At 36.3% G+C, this 19,213-nt stretch overlaps 1 long non-coding RNA gene and 1 pseudogene across 1 annotated transcript; one reads left to right on the top strand and one right to left on the bottom strand.

Moving 5' to 3' along the window:
• Positions 1–9,157: 9,157 nt before the first annotated feature.
• Positions 9,158–9,256, bottom strand: LOC132280576 (small nucleolar RNA R71; annotated as a pseudogene).
• A 4,212-nt stretch (positions 9,257–13,468) lies between these two features.
• On the top strand, positions 13,469–16,319 carry LOC132279558 (uncharacterized). Its single transcript, XR_009471347.1, has 2 exons — positions 13,469–14,157; positions 15,615–16,319. It is a non-coding gene; the product is annotated as an uncharacterized LOC132279558 (long non-coding RNA).
• Positions 16,320–19,213: the final 2,894 nt, after the last annotated feature.

Here is a 19,213-nt window from a genome sequence, read left to right as displayed (position 1 = left end):
CCGCAATTTTGGAAAATCCCTGGATGAACCTGCGATAATACCCCGCCAATCCCAGAAAACTGCGAATCTCTGTCGGTGAGGTAGGCTGTCCCCACTTCATAACTGCTGCAACCTTGGCTGGATCTACTGCTAATCCTTCTTCTGACACTACATGGCCCAGAAATTTGACCTCTTTCTGCCAAAATTCACACTTCTCAAACTTCGCAAACAACTGATGTTCTCGAAGTGTCTGCAACACTGTGTATAAATGTCTGGCATGGTCCTTCTCCGACTTAAAGTAAACCAGAATATCATCAATGAAAACAATGACAAACTGATCTAAGTACTCTCTGAATACTCTATTCATCAAGTCCATAAAGACAACTGGGGCATTAGTTAAGCCGAAAGGCATAACACGAAACTCATAAGATCCGTACCTTGTGAAAAATGCTGTCTTTGGAACATCTTGTTCTCTGACTCGTAGCTGATGATAACCAGACCTCAAATCGATCTTTGAGAAGTAAGTAGCTCCCTTCAACTGATCAAACAAGTCATCAATTCTGGGCAACGGGTACTTGTTGCGAATAGTGACCTTGTTCAGTTCTCTGTAATCAATACAAAGACGAAGAGATCCATCATTCTTCTTGATAAACAGTACTGGTGCGCCCCATGGTGAAGTACTCCTGCGAATAAATCCCTGGCTGAGTAGCTACTGAATTTGATCTTTCAACTCTCGCATCTCCACTGGTGCCATTCTGTACGGCGCCTTAGCAATAGGCGTAGTGCCTGGAGCTAAATCAATGACGAAGTCTATCTCTCGACTTGGTGGCAAGCCTGGAATTTCCTGGAATACATCCTGGAATTCCTGTACTACTGGAATACTGTCAAGAGATACCGCAGTCGCTTCCTGTGAGTGCTCCTTAAGAACGAATAAATAAGTGCTAGGCCCTCCATCAGGTTGTGGTACAACAAGAAGATACATCTCCTGTCTTGGTATAGCAAATACAATAGACTTTTCGTAACAGTTAACCTGAGCATGGTACTGAGATAAGCAGTCCATCCCAAGTATAACATCATACGAATACATATCTAACACTAACAAATTTGCAAGAAATCGAAGCCGGCCCATATCTATAAGGATATCACCGCTACACTCTCGTAAAATTGCGCCAACTCCCAATGGTGTATAAATATTAAGAGGTTGGTCACATAACTGAGTCGTCATACCAAATAAGATAACAAAAGATCTAGACACAAAAGAATGTGATGCACCAGTGTCAAACAGTATACGAGCAGTTCTACTATGTATAGAAAACATACCCTCAATAGCCTAAGGAGCCTGCGCATTATGTGGCATGAAGTTATAAACTCTGCCATGATGCAACTGCTGTGGAGGTTGTCTCAGAGGAAATAGTGGTGCTGGAAGTGCCGAAAAATTCTGAACTTGCCCACGTGGCATCGGTGGGGCCGGTAGAGGTAATGGCTGATAGGTCTCGGCTACCCATACTGTCCCTGCTTAGCTTTGGGACACATCTTGGCCGGATGCCCAATTTCTCTACAGTGATAACAACGTCCCGTAAAAGGACCTGCCTGCCTTCTCTGTTGATTTCCCGACCACTGTTCCTGTCCGGTTTGAGGTACCCCACCTTGTCTACCCTAATTAGGGACTCCATCCCTCTGCACATCTGGGTTTCCTTTGTTTTTCTTCCAAGGTTGATGTCCTTGAAATCTGCCCCGATCATTGGACTTGGTACCACTGCTGCTTCCTTTCTCCACTGTCTGGTAGTCTCGGTTAGCCCGCTTATCTCCCTTGGACTTTCGGTAATCACTCCTCATCTGGCAGTGCTGTAAAGCGGCATTAACCACCTGGATATAAGTAGTATATGCAGGACTACCTATGATCACCACTTTAATCGGCCATATCAACCCCTTCACAAAGCGGTCTCTCTTCTTTTCTTCCGTATTAACCTCCTCTGGTGCAAATAATGACAAATTAATGAACTTCTGTTCATACTTAGCCACAGTCATATCCTCCTATTGCAGATCCAGAAATTCAGTCTTCATCGCTGATCTTATTGACATAGGAAAATACTTGTCATCAAAGCGAGTCTGAAATTCAGCATAAGTCAATCTGGTTCTCTCTTCGACAGTAGTAATAGACTCCCACCACTACAATGTATTGCCTATCAGCATAAACGTAGCTAGCATCTGTTTCTGCACTTCGGTACAGATTACCATCCGAAGATGACGCTCGCTCTCCTATTTCCACTGATATGCTAACAGGACATCTGTGGACCCTGCAAATGTTGGTGGATTTCCCCGAATGAACGAGTGACGAATTTTGTCCCATGACATTGGCTGTGCCACTGGTTCAGGAACAGGTACTATCGGAGGAGGTTGCTGGTTTCGTAGAGCAGATGCTACTCCTGCTGCTACAGCTCGTGCAATAATATCAGCAACTTGAGGGGAAAATTCCTGATTCTCATTTTGAGTTGGGGAAATACTGCGATGACGATTCGCATTCCTTGTCCCACGCCGAGACATCCTTCTTTTGGATTCAGAAAAATCTAACGTCAGTACATTATAATGGACCGACTAAAAGAATACAAAGAACCCTAATACTTAGGTGCTAATTATCAGAATACACAACGCGGAAGTATAGTAATCACAGATCCCTAAGACACTCAAACCTGGAATGCTCTGATACCAACTGTAACACCCCCACATTTTCCACGCATAAGTTGATCAGACTTATACACGAAAAACGAGGGATATCAAAAACAATTGGCAACATACAAGCATGGAATACAAAATGATAATAATAAAAGAATTTAGACAGGAAAGGAACACTAAATAATACAACATCCACCCATCCTTTATTTAATACAGTACTCCATTACAACTTGGAAGTCCTATGTCAAGGATCCCTAAATATAAACTTGAGAGTACAACGTCAAAAGTAAATAAAACTGAAACTGAAGTAATACATAAAACTTCTACCCTGAACTAGATCGTAAGAGTAGATGAGTTCGGATGGTGGTCCCACACTACTAACCTCAACTTTGGAACGGGTACTGACCGTATCCTGAAATAACGACAATGGTGGGTCAACCCCACGAGCAAGTCCTTTCTACTGTGACCCAAATCAGAGAATCAAATAAATTAATCATTATGGATGAGTACTATATCTGTATACATCCTAAGGGAACTACCCAATGTATAATATGACCTCAACCAGAATAGACGGTGATCACTTAGACTCACACTAGGTGGTTAAGTGTCTCATTTCCCTACCTGGGAAATCAGCTATTATATATGGTACAAGGTACTGACAACACAGACTGTAAAGACTACACAGTAGTAACACATCTGCAGGTATTAATGAATATACTGAGCATATCACGTAGGCAACACATGCCAATAATATTAAACCATATACCCCGATAGCCACACATCTGTCTATGGCAACGAATGCGTAAGGTATAAATGAGTCTCAACTTATTAGTCAGCTCACATGGTTCTATATGGCAACACATCCATATAATATAAATGCGACATAATTTATTTAGCAGTCTATTTATCTCCGGAAATGCACACAGCATAATAATAATGATTTGTATATCATTAACAACATAAATAATCCTGTAATGTATAACGGACAATTTATTTGAATTAAAACCATGTAATCATTTAATTTTAACATTAATGATTAATACCGTTTAATAAAATAATAACACAATTAATAATTAACTATGTCATTAAATTAATTACATTCGTTTGATGGCGATCTGTATTGAAAACGATACAATTAATATTTAGAAATATTAATCGGACATAATAATAACTAACGGGTAATAATTTAATGTCCCGTTAAACCTGTAAGTACCAACCATAGGCCCAAAAATGCAAGTTAAAGGTTCTGAAAATTACAAATCAGTTCCTAGGGGTATTCTGGACATTTCCAGCTGCTGCAGAGACCCCACACGCGCCCTCAAGCGCCTCCCAGAGCTTCCCACACGCGCCGCCACTTTTCTCACACGCGTACGTGCTTACACGCGCCTTCACGCGCGTCTAGAACCTCCCACGTGCGCGCACGTGCTGCCACGCGCGCACTAATGCGTCCTGATAACGCGGCACTTGCTGATTCGTTGGTTGCATGGTCTTGCTATGGGCGCGCTACACTGGATGAATCTACCTAATCCAACGGTTCTTGATCCCGGTGTACTGCAGTAACATGGACTGCGATGCACCGGATCAATCAGACTCTACCAATGGCCCGGATGCTCGCGCGCACTAACCTACAATGCGCCGCATCACACCGGATCACTCCGGTCATCTTCTTCACTGCCGGTGGCCGGAAACCTCGCCGGAGTCTCGCCGGAATTTACAGAAAATTCCCGAAAAGTCTTAGAAAATTCTAAAAAAAATCCCTAAAGCCTTAAATAATTATTTTTAGCTATATTTTAATTACATAGGCTAATAAATAATTATCTAACACCTTTAATAATTAAAATCTCATTACCAAAAATTAATTAATTTAAATTCCTAGCATGGTTTCGAGTCTCTAAAAAAAAAACCGAAATAAATTAAATGAATAATTTATGGATTCAAAGGGGAAAAGTAGATAATAACTTGCCTTATGGATTTAAAATAAATCCGCCAGTTGCGCGTAGTCGGGTAAAATCGCCTACACCAGTACAGGCTCCCTTCTTTCTCTCTCTTCCTTTCACTCTTCAACAATTGCTCACTGATATTCTTTCTTTTCTACTTATGTGAGTTGCCTTAAGGGTAAGTTGGCTAACTAATATATATATACTAACTTATATAATATATATAATACAAATATCTAAATTTACATTTAATTCTCACCCATTCCTCACATTCCTACCTATAAGGCTTAATGGTCATGCCTCCTAAGTCCACCCAAAACCCAAATGTCTACTATAGGAATTAAATCGAAATCCAAATGTCATTGTTTTCATCATGACATTTAATTAATAATAATATAATTACATTATTATCTTACTATCATTATTATTATTTTATTAATCTTATTATTATTATTATTATATTATAATTTAATACAACATAATCCATACAATATAACTACTAACATTAGAATATGTAGAGCACATACTAAACATATTATATTAGGCACATTATAATATTATTTTATTATTTAATAATCTTACTTTCTATTATTATAAAACACAAATAACTAAAATATATAAAAAAAAATTAGCATTATTATACGTAGTGCACATAATCAACATTTCACGCACAAATAATTAATTTAATAATCTAACATTAAAAGATGAATAAACCTACACATTATAACATTAATTTAAATAATCACTTCCAAAAATACGGGGTATTACAGATATGTGATATCAATTAGTCCATTTTGAACCATGTCTTTGAGAAAGTGGTATTTGATATCAATATGCTTGATTCTACAATGAAGTGTAGGGTTTTTGCTAATGGTTGTAAAACTTTGATTGTCATAGTAGAGCTTTGGAGGACTTGAAAAATGGAGACCAATGTTTGAAAGTGTAGTCTCCATCCACAACAATTGTGAACTTGCTTGAGAAGCAGCTATTCACTCAGCTTCTGAGGTCTAAAGGGACATTATATCTTGCTTCTTACTAAGCCAAGAGACCATATTAGTGCCTACAAGATAACAGCAACCTGATGTACTCTTCCTATCATGTAGAGAACCTCCCCAATCAGCATTTGAATAGGCTATAATAGGCATGGAAGGTGAAGTTAAGTAGTGAAGACCATATAATAGAGTTCCTTTGACATATCTCGGGATTATTTTAGCAGCTTAAAGGTGTGAAGCCCTTAGATTATTTTGAAATCTTTCCACTAAGCCCACTAAATACATAATATCAGGTCCAGAAGTTATGAGATACAACAAACTCCCAATAATAGACCTGGAAAGAGTTAAAGGAACAGATTATGTGGTACCGTCAAGTGTAAACTTGGTATTTGGGCACAAATATGTGCATACAAACTTGTTGTCATCCATATTAAACTTCTTAAGTAGCTCAATAGCATACTTCTGTTGAGATATGAAGATACTAGTGGAAGATTTGTAAATTTAAAGACCTAAAAAGTATCTTAAAGGACCAAGCATAGACATTTCAAATCTGGTCTTCATAAGGTTGGCAAATTCAGAAGTTAGGAATGAATTTGAGCAATATAACATAATATTATCAACATATATTTGAAGAATTAGGAAGTTATGTTGGGAAGACCTTATATGTTGTCCACTTTGCCTCTTTGAAAACCTTGTTCAATGAGGAAGTTATGAAGCTCATGATAAGTGCTTAAATGTTGCACATTTCAGCACCTAAGCTAGGGTATTTCAGTCTTTGCATCTATCTTAAGTTTATGTTTTAGTCCTAATTTATGTTTATGTGTATTTCAGGGCAATAAAGTTAAAATGAGCTAAGAACGGTCCAATTAAGCCTTTTTGGAGTTAAGCAAATATTTTCAGAAAATGGCACAAAACGGTCAATCTCGGGCCTTTGATGATGTTCCCAAAGATGGAGAAGCAAACCAAATAGTCCGGGGCAAAAATGGAGTTGAATAAGGCTTAAAGGAATTTTCTAATTGTGAGGGATCGATCCCCCAGGGTGGGAGATCAATCCCCCAGGACTTGGCAACATTGCATATTTTTATTTTAATGTTTGGGCTTATTTTGTAACCTAGTGGGCTTTATTAGGTTTATTACTTAAGCCCAGTGAGGCCCATTGTTTTTAGGGTTAGTATTTATTAGTTTAGTGATTTATTATTTGAAGAATTAAGTTTTGATTTTTTTTTAATCTGTATCGTGATATTGTTCTCTCTGAAAGAAAACGAAAGAAAGAAAAAAAGCGAGGGTTTCAAGAATATTTTTTACAGAGGCTTTGTCTACAGTTGAAGGAAGAAGAAGAAGGGCCAAAAGATGGAGATAGGACTTGTTGACACCATGATCATCTCCTCCATGAGCTAGTTCTTCACTTAGGGCTTGGATGAGCCCTAAGTTCATGTAACCCTAACCTTTGTATTTCTTTTCTTGGGGAATTATTATGTTGTAATTAAATTGTATGGCCTTGCGATTTCTTAATATATACATGCTTGATTTGATAAATTAGGGTTTGTATTGATAAATTCTTCCATTGAAATCTCCAATTGATTGTATGTCTATGTATGATTAATTAGGGATTTTATTCTTCATTAGATGATTAGAATTTAATTCTTCCATTGATTCTATATGAAAATTGCATGTCTAGGTGTGATTGATTTAGAATTATACTCTACACTAGATACTTCTTTTAGTTGTATTTAGTGATGGCCATAGCATGAGACTTAGTTGATACAATTGTCAATTAATTTGATGGATAAAGGCTTAATCATGATAGATTGTTTTACAAATTAGCTTATTTGTCATTAGTTAATTGTAGTAAAGTAGGCAATCTGTGCTTGATTATTTTAATCCATGCTTCTAATTACAATTAGTATTATCTTCTTGATTGATGTGTGCTCTTATTGGATACATTTGTGAATGTGTATGGTGGGTTATGACGTAGTCTTGAATGGATTTTACACTTTAGTTTATTTGTCATTAGGTAGACAATTCATCCTTGATGTTGATAATCTATGCTTACAATTGTGATTTGTGATGATAATGTGACCACATCTATAATTACACTAATAAATTCCCCATTAATTGAAAGCATATGGTTAATTGCATGGGCTTAGTGGTGAATCCTAACCCTAAGACTCTCTTCCTATCTCTTTAATTCTTAGTTTAATGTCATTTCTATTTTCATGCTTTTAATTGAATTTTAGTTTAATCACTCCACCAAAATATTTTTCTCTCACACTCTTTCTCTCTCTCTCTCTCTTCTCTCTTTTACAATCTAATTAGCATTAAAATCAAGTTTAGTCCCAACACGTGTTCAATCCCTTGGGTTCGATCCCTTTTCACTTCATACTACATAGTATAAGTGTCTAGCGGTTTACAAATGTAAACTATGATGCCCGCTTGATACCATTTCCAAAACCAAAGTGTTGTGCATTATTTTGTGCACACGCTCGGGTCGCATCATAATTTTGGCGCCGTTGCCGGGGATTGACGGTTTAGTTGGAATTAAATTAGGCATTAGGGCTAATTTAATTGTTTTCTTAAAATTACTATTTTCTTACTAATCCCCCTTGTTCAATTAGGTACTTGAAAAGAAAAGGAGCAAGCATTGGATTTTAGCACCTTTGTAACATTGTTGCTAGGGACTTTTGTAAGCTTCCTTGAATTTCTTTTATTATAATTGTTCAATTCTCTGTATGCTTGCGAGATAGCCCTTGTCGAGGCTATCACATTGTTTAAATTCTTGTCCAAGCATAAGCCCAAAAGGAGGCTACTACTTTCTTGATAGAAAGCATCGGCCCGTGTGGAGGCAATTTAATTTTGTGCATTGATAGAACATGGGAGTATGGGAACATCGTATGTGGAGGTGTTGAATTGTTGTTGATTTTTGTTGTGGTTTGTTGTGAAGTTGTTGTGGTCTAATCTTGAATCATCCATTCAGTGTTAGGAGGTAGTTCTAGGAGAATTCTTCCCATTCTTGATTATCCCACACTTAATGGAAAACCAATTTTAATATCTAGGGAATATGGATAATCTAGGTGAGTATTACCCTCTTAATGGGCATCCACCTTTGAGAATTCTCCACCCTAATGTGTTGCCACAACCCAATCAAGTGCAACAACCTCCAATAATGCCAATCCATCTTCAAGATCATGTAGTGAATCCCCCCAATCATCAATTATCTCTTCGGGATCACTACACTCCCAATGTATACAATGCACCAACATGCATCCGGTTGCCAAACTTTCGGGCAACCCATTATGAAATTAAGCCCGCAACCATCCAAATGTGCCCCATTTTCTATGGGGTAAACAGTGAAGAACCATATAAACATTTGGATGAGTTTTTAGAAGTTTGTTCAACCGTGAAAATCACGGACCTTCCGGAAGAAGTCTTAAAAATGAAGTTTTTCCCTTTCACTCTTCGGGAAAAGGCTAAATATTGGTTCAATAACTTGAGGGCAAATTCAATCACATCTTGGGCTCAACTACAATATGAATTCCTAAAAAAATTTTACCCCGCAAGTAGAACCGATGCTATGAGAGCTTCTATCCGTGAATTCTCCCAACATGAGGGAGAACCTTTACATGAAGCATGGGAGCGTTTGAACGATTTGCTACGGAAGTGTCCACATCACGACATTCCAAAGTGGCAGTTAGTTCGCTGCTTCTATGAAAGCTTATCCGATACCCAAAAAGATATGGTTGATGCTTCATGTGGAGGAGCCTATTTGGACAAAAATGAAGATGATGTGTGGCATCTTTTTGATCGCATGAGCGAAAATTCAATGCATCGTTCTTCATCGTCCCGATTGGGCCAAAACTTGAATGAAGGAGGGAAGAAAACCTCCAATCTTTCTCAAATAAATATTTCCATGGAAATTGCCGCTGAGGTCAAAATTCTTACTCAAAGGTTTGATAAATTCTTTTCGAGCCAAAACCCGGCAATTCAAACATCCAACTCTTTCCATTCTCAAAGTGTGATGTGCATGACTTGCTGTAGTTATACTCACAATACTTCCAATTGTCCTCTTGGACAAGTTTTTCCGAGTGAGTATCAAGAACAAGTCAATGCTGTTTTCATTCATTCGGGAAGTAATCCAAATTCTAACTCCTACAATTCTGGATGGAGTGATCCTAACTTTTCTTGGAGAAATCAAGGAGGAGGTATCATTCCTCCTATTCATAAAAATTCCCAAGAAAAGTATGTGCCTCCCCACCTCCGAAATGCAAATTCTCAAGCATACCACTCTCCATCTTATCCTCTTCCAAATGTGAATCAATTCTCTAATTCTCATTCTTCAAATCATCAATCTTATTCTCATCCACCTCAAGAGCCTCCTAGGAATCCCACTTTTGAGGATAAGGTTTTAGAAGCTTTGGGTGATCTTCAAAAGGAAAATCAAGTGTTTCATTCACATTCTCAATCAATTGCAAAACTTGAAGCCCAAATTGGGCAAATGGCTAAATCAATAAAAGAGAAAGGGCCTATTCAACCTGAGATTAACCGAAAGGCATACTCCATTTCCACCTTGAGGAGTGGGAGAAAAATTGATAATAAAGTTGAGAGACCTAGTGAAGTTAGTGTTCCGGTGCAACCAAGTGTTAGCACATTTACCATTCCCAATTCCATTCCTACTTCACTAGGGACAAATGGTCACATTAATGAGCAAATTCCATCATCATCATCTTCCTCCCATGTAGAGAAGTCTTATGAGCCCAAAGCTCCATTTCCACAAGCTTTAAACGCTACTCCATTTTCGAGGCAAGAAGGAAAAATCCATGACATGATGGAAGTTTTTAAACAAGTTAAAATCAACCTTCCTCTTCTTAATGCTATTCAACAAATTCCACCATATGCCAAGTTCTTGAAGGACTTATGTACTCAAAAGAGGAAGAACAAGGGACCAAGCCCAAAGAAAGTACTTCTCACGGAGCAAGTAAGCTCTATCATTAAGCTTAGCACCCCACCTAAGTTCAAAGACCCTGGCGCTCCAACCATCTCTTGTACCATAGGGAACCATGAGGTAAAAAGGGCACTTCTTGACTTAGGGGCTAGTGTTAACGTTATTCCTTACTCCATATATCTTCAATTAGGTTTGGGAAATCTTAAGCCAACTTCGGTAGTTATTCAACTCGCCGATAGGTCTACAAAACAACCAAGGGGAATTGTTGAGGACATCCTCATCAAAGTAGACAAATTCTATTTCCCGGTTGATTTTGTTGTGCTTGACACTGAGCCGATTCCCAATCCTACCACTTACATTCCCATCATTTTAGGAAGACCATTTCTTGCCACCGCTAATGCGACAATCAATTGTAGGTCCGGCATTATGGACATCTCTTTTGGCAATATGATGGTTAAGCTTAATGTGTTTAACACGAGCCAACATCCTATCAATGAAGGCGAGTGTTTCATGGTGAATATCTTGGATGAAATTGTTGAAGAAGTCATTCCTTCCATTCCTTCTGAAGATCCTCTTGAGGCATGCCTCTCTCACTTCAACATGGACGCATTTGACATTGAAAGCTCCATATATGAAGTGAATTCTCTAATGGATTCCGTAGCCATCTTAGACTTCCCGCCATGGAAAAACTCAAAAGAACCTCTCCCTTCAATCGCAAGTACTCTTTCTTATCAAGAAGAGGAAGAAGTGGTAAGTACGCCAATGGCCAATCCAATTTATGAGGACATTCCTTATAATATTGAGCATGAAGTCATTGAGGCGACCTTAGTGAAGGAGGAGAAAGTGATCAATGTGGAAGTTGACAAAAATGATGAAGAGATTGAGTTTCTTAATAATCTAACCGAGCCTTTGAAAGACATTACCTTGCCAAGTGCAAGGCCGCTCATTATGGACTTTATTTTCAAAACCGTGGATGAGAGGAAACAAATTGCATCTTACATCATTTCTTTTCAAGTCATTCTTTTGGGAGATGAATTTGTTGTTATGAGAAAGGATCCACTTGGGAAAATAGACAAACGGATTAACGAGGATGTCTCATATCCGGTTTTTGATTCTTTCGACTAGTGAGTCACCCCAACGTTTTTCTAGTGACATTAAACACTAGTTTTTCGTAGAGTTTCCCGACTTTACTTCTCCCTCATTTCTTTTTATTTTATTTCTTACATCTTCGTCTAAATAAAATTTTATTTTATTTTCTTCTTTTACTTTATTTTATTTTTTGTACAATTCTGCTTTCAGAAATTCAAAAAAAATAAAAATAAAAATAAAAATAAAATTGTAAATGAGTAATGTAGGTTGGTGTTTGATTTTATTTCTATTTTATTATTATTTTTATTATTTTTGTATATATTTCATGTTAGTTTTGATTTATTCAAAAATATAAAAAAAAAAAAAAAAAAAAAAAAAATTTAAAAAAGTATTAATTAGTATAGGTTGATAAGTGATTTTATTTCAATTTTATTTATTATTATTTTTATTTTATTTTTTATCTATTTTTCATTTTAGTGTATATATTCTTTTTAGCTTTATTTTGTTTTATTTTTTTGTTTATTTTATTTATTTATTTATTTTTATTTTTTAAAAAAAAAATTGAAAAATTAAAAAAAAAAAAAAAAAAGAAAGATCGATCCCAAAATGGGTAGGAGATCGATCCCATTTTCTTGGCAGAGCAACAAAAAAATAGGCCAAGTGGATTGATCCCCCGTCCAAAGGGATCGATCCCATTTTACTTATGTTTCTCCCTTCTCATTAAACAGTGAAGGAGACATTTTTTGCCTAAAATTATCGATCCCCCATCAAAGCAGATCGATCGCCCCTTAACTTTGTTGTGACCTACCTTCAATCTCCAAAATACATTCCTCTCTGTTCTCCCAGTTTCGAGTCGCCACTCTAAATTTCCTCCTGGCGTTCACGGTGTACAGGAACCCACAATCTTCCGCTGATCTCTTCTCCTCTTCCACGGTGTCGCGGCTGTTAAAAACGGCGCCATGGTTCTGAGTTCTTCTCCGCCGACGGTTTGAGTTCGCCGTTGGCTTCGCCTTTTATTTTCCGACGCGGCTGTTCGTTACTTTCCGGCGAGCATCTGGGTCATCTTTCTGAAAAATTAAAAAATAAAAAAATAAAAAATAAAAAAAACAGCAGCGGCGTTGCATCTGCTTTCTTTCCGGCGTCGCATCTGTTCATCTTCCAGCGCCATTTCCTGATTCTTGTTTAATTCGTCGGCGTCGCGGCTGTCCGTTTTCTTCCGGCCGTGCTTGAATCAGTACGATTCCGGATTGGTCCTCACCGGCGAGCTTGTGACTCGTCGTTTTCCCCAGCGATTCCGGCGGCTGGTTCATCAAACGGCGTCGCGGCTGGGTTCGTCGTCGATTACAGCTTCGCATCTGTTCGCAGTTCTCCAGCGATCTCGGCGTTGCATCTGTTCACATCTGTCTCGTTCTCCGGCGATCAAGGCTGTTTCGGCCTATATTTTTCCGGCGCCATGGGTCTGAGCTATTTTTCCGGCGTCGCAACTGGGTTCATTTTTCCGGCGTCGCGGGTTCGTTTCTCTCTGGCGATCTCTGCTTGGATTCGCCGGCGAACAAGGCTGCTTCTTCTCCGGCCACGATTTCCGGCGGTTGGTTCTTCCAACAGCGGTCGCGGCTGTTCATCTTCTCCGGCGAGCTTTTGGCTTCGCCGTTACAATTGATACATAAATAAAATAAAAAAAAAATTTTAAAAAATTAAAAAAAAAAGAAAAAGAAAAAGAAAAGAAAAAAATTAAAATAATAAAAAAAACTAAAAAAATAAAAAACTAAAAACATAACATAAAAATTTTAATAATTAAAAAGTATATATATATATATATATATATATATATATTTTGAATTGATTTATTAAAAAAAAAAATAGATAAAAAAAAAAAAATGTAGCATTGATGTTTAAAAAAAAAAAAAGGGCTAAGTAGAATTTGTAGTAGTGTTTTTAGTTATTTATTTCTTTATTTATTTTTGATAAAAATAAAAAAATATATTAAAATAAAATAAAATTTCAGTAACATTCCGTCTTGCTAGAGACGTTAAACTTAGCCCATTTTTATTTTATTTTATTTTGTTGGTTGTATATACATGTTCTTTTCCTTTGTAAAAAAAAAAAAAAAAAAAAACAAAAACAAAAAAAAATTTAATTGATTTATTTTAGTATATATTTATTTCTTTTTAGTTTAGTATATATTTTTTTTCTTTTTAGTTTAGAATATTTTTCTTTGTGTAAAAAAAGAAAAAAAAAAAAACACTGGGAGATCAATCCTATTCTTGAAATTAAAAAAAAAAAACATATCACAAAAATTTCAAAAATATGTATCCCCATTATGCCCTTCTGCTTAGTTATGCATGTTTTCATCTTTTACAAAGGGCTTGATATCATATCTCTTTACATCTTATTCTATATTGTTTTGGAATGTATGCTTTACTTATCCCATTTGATATTTGATGTGAGTTACTAGTGTGGCTTTTCTAGTAGGTTTTTGCATCCAAGTTTGGGGGAGACCTCTTTCGTCATGGATCATTGCCGGGCGTCATTAACTTTTGCCATCACGGTATACTCTTTCCATTTCTTTCATTGTTCTCATTGCACATTGAGGACAATGTGCAGTTTAAGTTTGGGGGTAAAGTAGCCTTGTTACATTCTACTTTAAGTTGAGCTTTAAATGCATGATTGAGATTTGAGATATATTTGGCAATGATTTTGAACTTTTGAAGTATAGTTCCTTTGAAAAGCAAGTTGTTAGGGTCTAATACTTCTTGTATGCTCTAGGATGCCATTTAGGGGTTAATTTTTAATTTTTGATATCATGTTTGCTCTTATGGTACACATCATCTTGTTGGTTGAAAATGCATTGAGAGTTGATTCTAGAATTCTACACTTGCACTTGCGCACACTAGCATTCAATTTATGGGGTACATGCTTAGTTGATTATTGTCTTGGTTTATCCCAATTGAGCTAGTATGCTTTGAAAGCTTTCATTCTTGATAAAATGACCTTGAAAAAAAATAAATAAATAAATAAATAAAAGCACTCACCAAAAGTGAGGAATAAAAAAAAAAAAAAAAAACTGCATTCTTTCAACATGTCAACTGATTAAAAAGGAAGACAAGGGAAGAATGTAAGATGTATGATTAGTTTGAGTTCGTAGCCTAGCCATTCCGAGTCATTACGCCCTTAGGAGTGTCTTTACACTTAACGCCCTAAGACCATCTGGTTTGGGAGTCGTTGGCTCAACGCTTGTTACATGGGGTGATTAGAGAGCTTAATGAACTTGGACATTGCACATGGTCATACATAAAAATAAAAAATCAATAAAAAAATGAAATCAATAAAAAAAAAAAGAAAAAAAAGAATGTTTGATTAAATAACAAGGTTCATTCAATGTCTTGATGTCTGGTACTATATCTGCATGCTAGTTTGAGGGTAAGGCTATGCCATTACTTTGATTTGCTAGGATAGCAACACATTTTGATGCCGGTTCACTTAAAAGGATGATAGAATTGATTCAATTTGCATGATTAATTGATTGATGTGTGGAGGACCGTTTGTGCTTACATGATGTTGAAACGTTGATAATAGCTTAGAAATGGCAGAAATTTGCATACTTGAGGTAGTCTACTTTCAACACTTGTTTAATATGTGTCGTTACTTCTCAAGTAAGAAAGAGCTGTTGATGTTTGTGGGTACCATTTCTGTAAACCCTCACGAGACTTCACTCGTCCACTAGGGGTAACCTAGGGGTTTAAAAGGCTTGTTGCATATGCTAAATGCAACTGTGATCTCTACGAAAATGGTGTTATCTTTATTTGCTTAATTAGTTCATAGTTGTATATATGTTTGTTTCATTTCCATGTTGTAGTTCATTGCTAGGGACTAGCAATATCTAAGTTTGGGGTGTGATAAGTGCTTAAATGTTGCACATTTCAGCACCTAAGCTAGGGTATTTCAGTCTTTGCATCTATCTTAAGTTTATGTTTTAGTCCTAATTTATGTTTATGTGTATTTCAGGGCAATAAAGTTAAAATGAGCTAAGAACGGTCCAATTAAGCCTTTTTGGAGTTAAGCAAATATTTTCAGAAAATGGCACAAAACGGTCAATCTCGGGCCTTTGATGATGTTCCCAAAGATGGAGAAGCAAACCAAATAGTCCGGGGCAAAAATGGAGTTGAATAAGGCTTAAAGGAATTTTCTAACTGTGAGGGATCGATCCCCCAGGGTGGGAGATCAATCCCCCAGGACTTGGCAACATTGCATATTTTTATTTTAATGTTTGGGCTTATTTTGTAACCTAGTGGGCTTTATTAGGTTTATTACTTAAGCCCAGTAAGGCCCATTGTTTTTAGGGTTAGTATTTATTAGTTTAGTGATTTATTATTTGAAGAATTAAGTTTTGATTTTTTTTTAATCTGTATCGTGATATTGTTCTCTCTGAAAGAAAACGAAAGAAAGAAAAAAAGCGAGGGTTTCAAGAATATTTTTTACAGAGGCTTTGTCTACAGTTGAAGGAAGAAGAAGAAGGGCCAAAAGATGGAGATAGGACTTGTTGACACCTTGATCATCTCCTCCATGAGCTAGTTCTTCACTTAGGGCTTGGATGAGCCCTAAGTTCATGTAACCCTAACCTTTGTATTTCTTTTCTTGGGGAATTATTATGTTGTAATTAAATTGTATGGCCTTGCGATTTCTTAATATATACATGCTTGATTTGATAAATTAAGGTTTGTATTGATAAATTCTTCCATTGAAATCTCCAATTGATTGTATGTCTATGTATGATTAATTAGGGATTTTATTCTTCATTAGATGATTAGAATTTAATTCTTCCATTGATTCTATATGAAAATTGCATGTCTAGGTGTGATTGATTTAGAATTATACTCTACACTAGATACTTCTTTTAGTTGTATTTAGTGATGGCCATAGCATGAGACTTAGTTGATACAATTGTCAATTAATTTGATGGATAAAGGCTTAATCATGATAGATTGTTTTACAAATTAGCTTATTTGTCATTAGTTAATTGTAGTAAAGTAGGCAATCTGTGCTTGATTATTTTAATCCATGCTTCTAATTACAATTAGTATTATCTTCTTGATTGATGTGTGCTCTTATTGGATACATTTGTGAATGTGTATGGTGGGTTATGACGTAGTCTTGAATGGATTTTACACTTTAGTTTATTTGTCATTAGGTAGACAATTCATCCTTGATGTTGATAATCTATGCTTACAATTGTGATTTGTGATGATAATGTGACCACATCTATAATTACACTAATAAATTCCCCATTAATTGAAAGCATATGGTTAATTGCATGGGCTTAGTGGTGAATCCTAACCCTAAGACTCTCTTCCTATCTCTTTAATTCTTAGTTTAATGTCATTTCTATTTTCATGCTTTTAATTGAATTTTAGTTTAATCACTCCACCAAAATATTTTTCTCTCACACTCTTTCTCTCTCTCTCTCTCTTCTCTCTTTTACAATCTAATTAGCATTAAAATCAAGTTTAGTCCCAACACGTGTTCAATCCCTTGGGTTCGATCCCTTTTCACTTCATACTACATAGTATAAGTGTCTAGCGGTTTACAAATGTAAACTATGATGCCCGCTTGATACCATTTCCAAAACCAAAGTGTTGTGCATTATTTTGTGCACACGCTCGGGTCGCATCAGCTCATACCAGGCTCTATAAGCTTTTTTGAGACCATGTAAGGCTTTACTCAAGTTATAAACATAGGAGGGATTGACGAAATCTTCAAAGTTTTCAAGTTATTCTATGTACACTTCTTCAGTGAGATCACCATTTAGAAAGGCAGACTTGACATCCATTTGACACCATAACATATTTGTGATAGGCAAAAGACAGAAGTATTCTAATGGACTCTATTTTAGCCACTGGAGAAAAAAGTTCATCATAGTCATTGCCCACTTACTGAGCATACCCCTTGCACTACTTGCTGAGCATACCCCTTGCACACAAGTCTTGTTTTGTTTCTGATCGCACAGCCCTTCTCATTCATATTGTTTCTAAAAATCCACTTGGAACCAATGACATTCTTGTTTTCTGGTCTAGGTACAATAGTTCAAGTATCATTCTTTTGAATTTGATTAATCTCTTCTTGTATGGCCACAATCCAATCACTCATTTTTTACTTCAGAATATGTTTTAGGCTCAATGGAGGATAGCATGGCAAAGTGACTGTATTCTTCATCTTCTTCTAAGGAAAGATCACTGGGGTTCTTCTTAGCTCTGGTTTAAACACCCTTCTTAAGGTTTCCAATGATGTATTTAGGTTGAACATGCTTTTGTAAAATGAGATAAGTAATTTCTTTGTGAGTCACAAGATCAGAGTGTGAAGAATTTATTTCATTTAACCCTAGTGATGAATAAGCATCTTCAGGGGCAATGGATTGAGGACTTTTATTAAACTTCATATATATGGACTCAACCATCTTAGAGGTTCTGAGATTATAACACCTGTAATCCTTTCTCTTTGTAGAATACCCCAGAAAGATACCTTTATTAGACTTTAAATCAAACTTCCCCAAGCTGTCAATATGATTAAGTATATAACATTTACTTTCAAACACCTTGAAGTAATGGACAACTGTAAGCCTTCCAAACCACAACTCAAATAGATTTTCGGTTGAATTAAGTCTGAGATACACTATGTTAATGATATATACAACTACATTCACAACTTTATCCTAAAAACCCTTTGCTAAGCCCTTCTCAAGAAGCATTGTTCTCCCCATTTCTTATATAGTTACGTTCTTCCTTTGCACAACACCATTTGTTGAGGTGTAACCATAACTGAGAACTCATTTTTTATACGTCTTACATCACATAAACTTTTAAACTCTTTCATTGTGAATTCAGTACCAAAATCTTATTTAAGCTTTTAGACAGTATAGCCCTTCTTATTTTTAATAAGATTAACAAACTTGATGAAGTGTGTGATAGTTTTAGACTTTTGTTTCAGAAAATAAACCCAAGTTATTCTATTGAAATCATTAATTAGGAGCATGAAATACTTACTTCCACTAATACTTGTGGTTATGGTAGGGCCATAGAGGTCTATGTGAATCAAATCAAGTGTCTCTGAGGTGTTCACCTCCTTTAAGGGAAATGAAACCCTAGTTTGCTTTCCTTGTTAACGGGCTTTGCAGGTGTGATCCTCTTTGAACTTCAAATCAAGTAGGCTCTTGACAACTTTAGACTTCAAAATCTTAGAAATATTCCTAAAGTGAACATATCCAAGCCTCTAGTGCCACAAAATACTTTCATCAACAGCTGAGAAATTGCATAGAATATCTTTAGTGATTGTGTACACATTTCCTGAAGACCTAGTGGTTGAGAAGAGTAGCTTTTCTGTACTTTGATCAATGACCTTACAATTGAATTTGTCAAAACAGACTATGCCGCTAGAATCACAAAATTAGCTTACACTTAGAATATTGTGTTTGAGACCTTCAACATGCAACACATCTATAATCTCAGGGAGTTCCTTAGACTTTGAAATGGTGCCTATCCCAATGATCTTAGGCTTCTGGTTATCATTAAACACAACATTGCCTCCATTAAGTTTCTTCAGCGACAAAATTT

The sequence above is a fragment of the Cornus florida genome, unplaced genomic scaffold (genome assembly GCF_030987335.1).
Source record: "Cornus florida cultivar Cherokee Brave unplaced genomic scaffold, ASM3098733v1 CherokeeBrave_3.0.0_Hap2_Chr10, whole genome shotgun sequence".
Lineage (NCBI taxonomy): Eukaryota > Viridiplantae > Streptophyta > Magnoliopsida > Cornales > Cornaceae > Cornus > Cornus florida.
The sequence above is the reverse complement of the archived record's forward strand: the minus strand, read 5'-3'. Positions and strand labels throughout refer to the sequence as shown.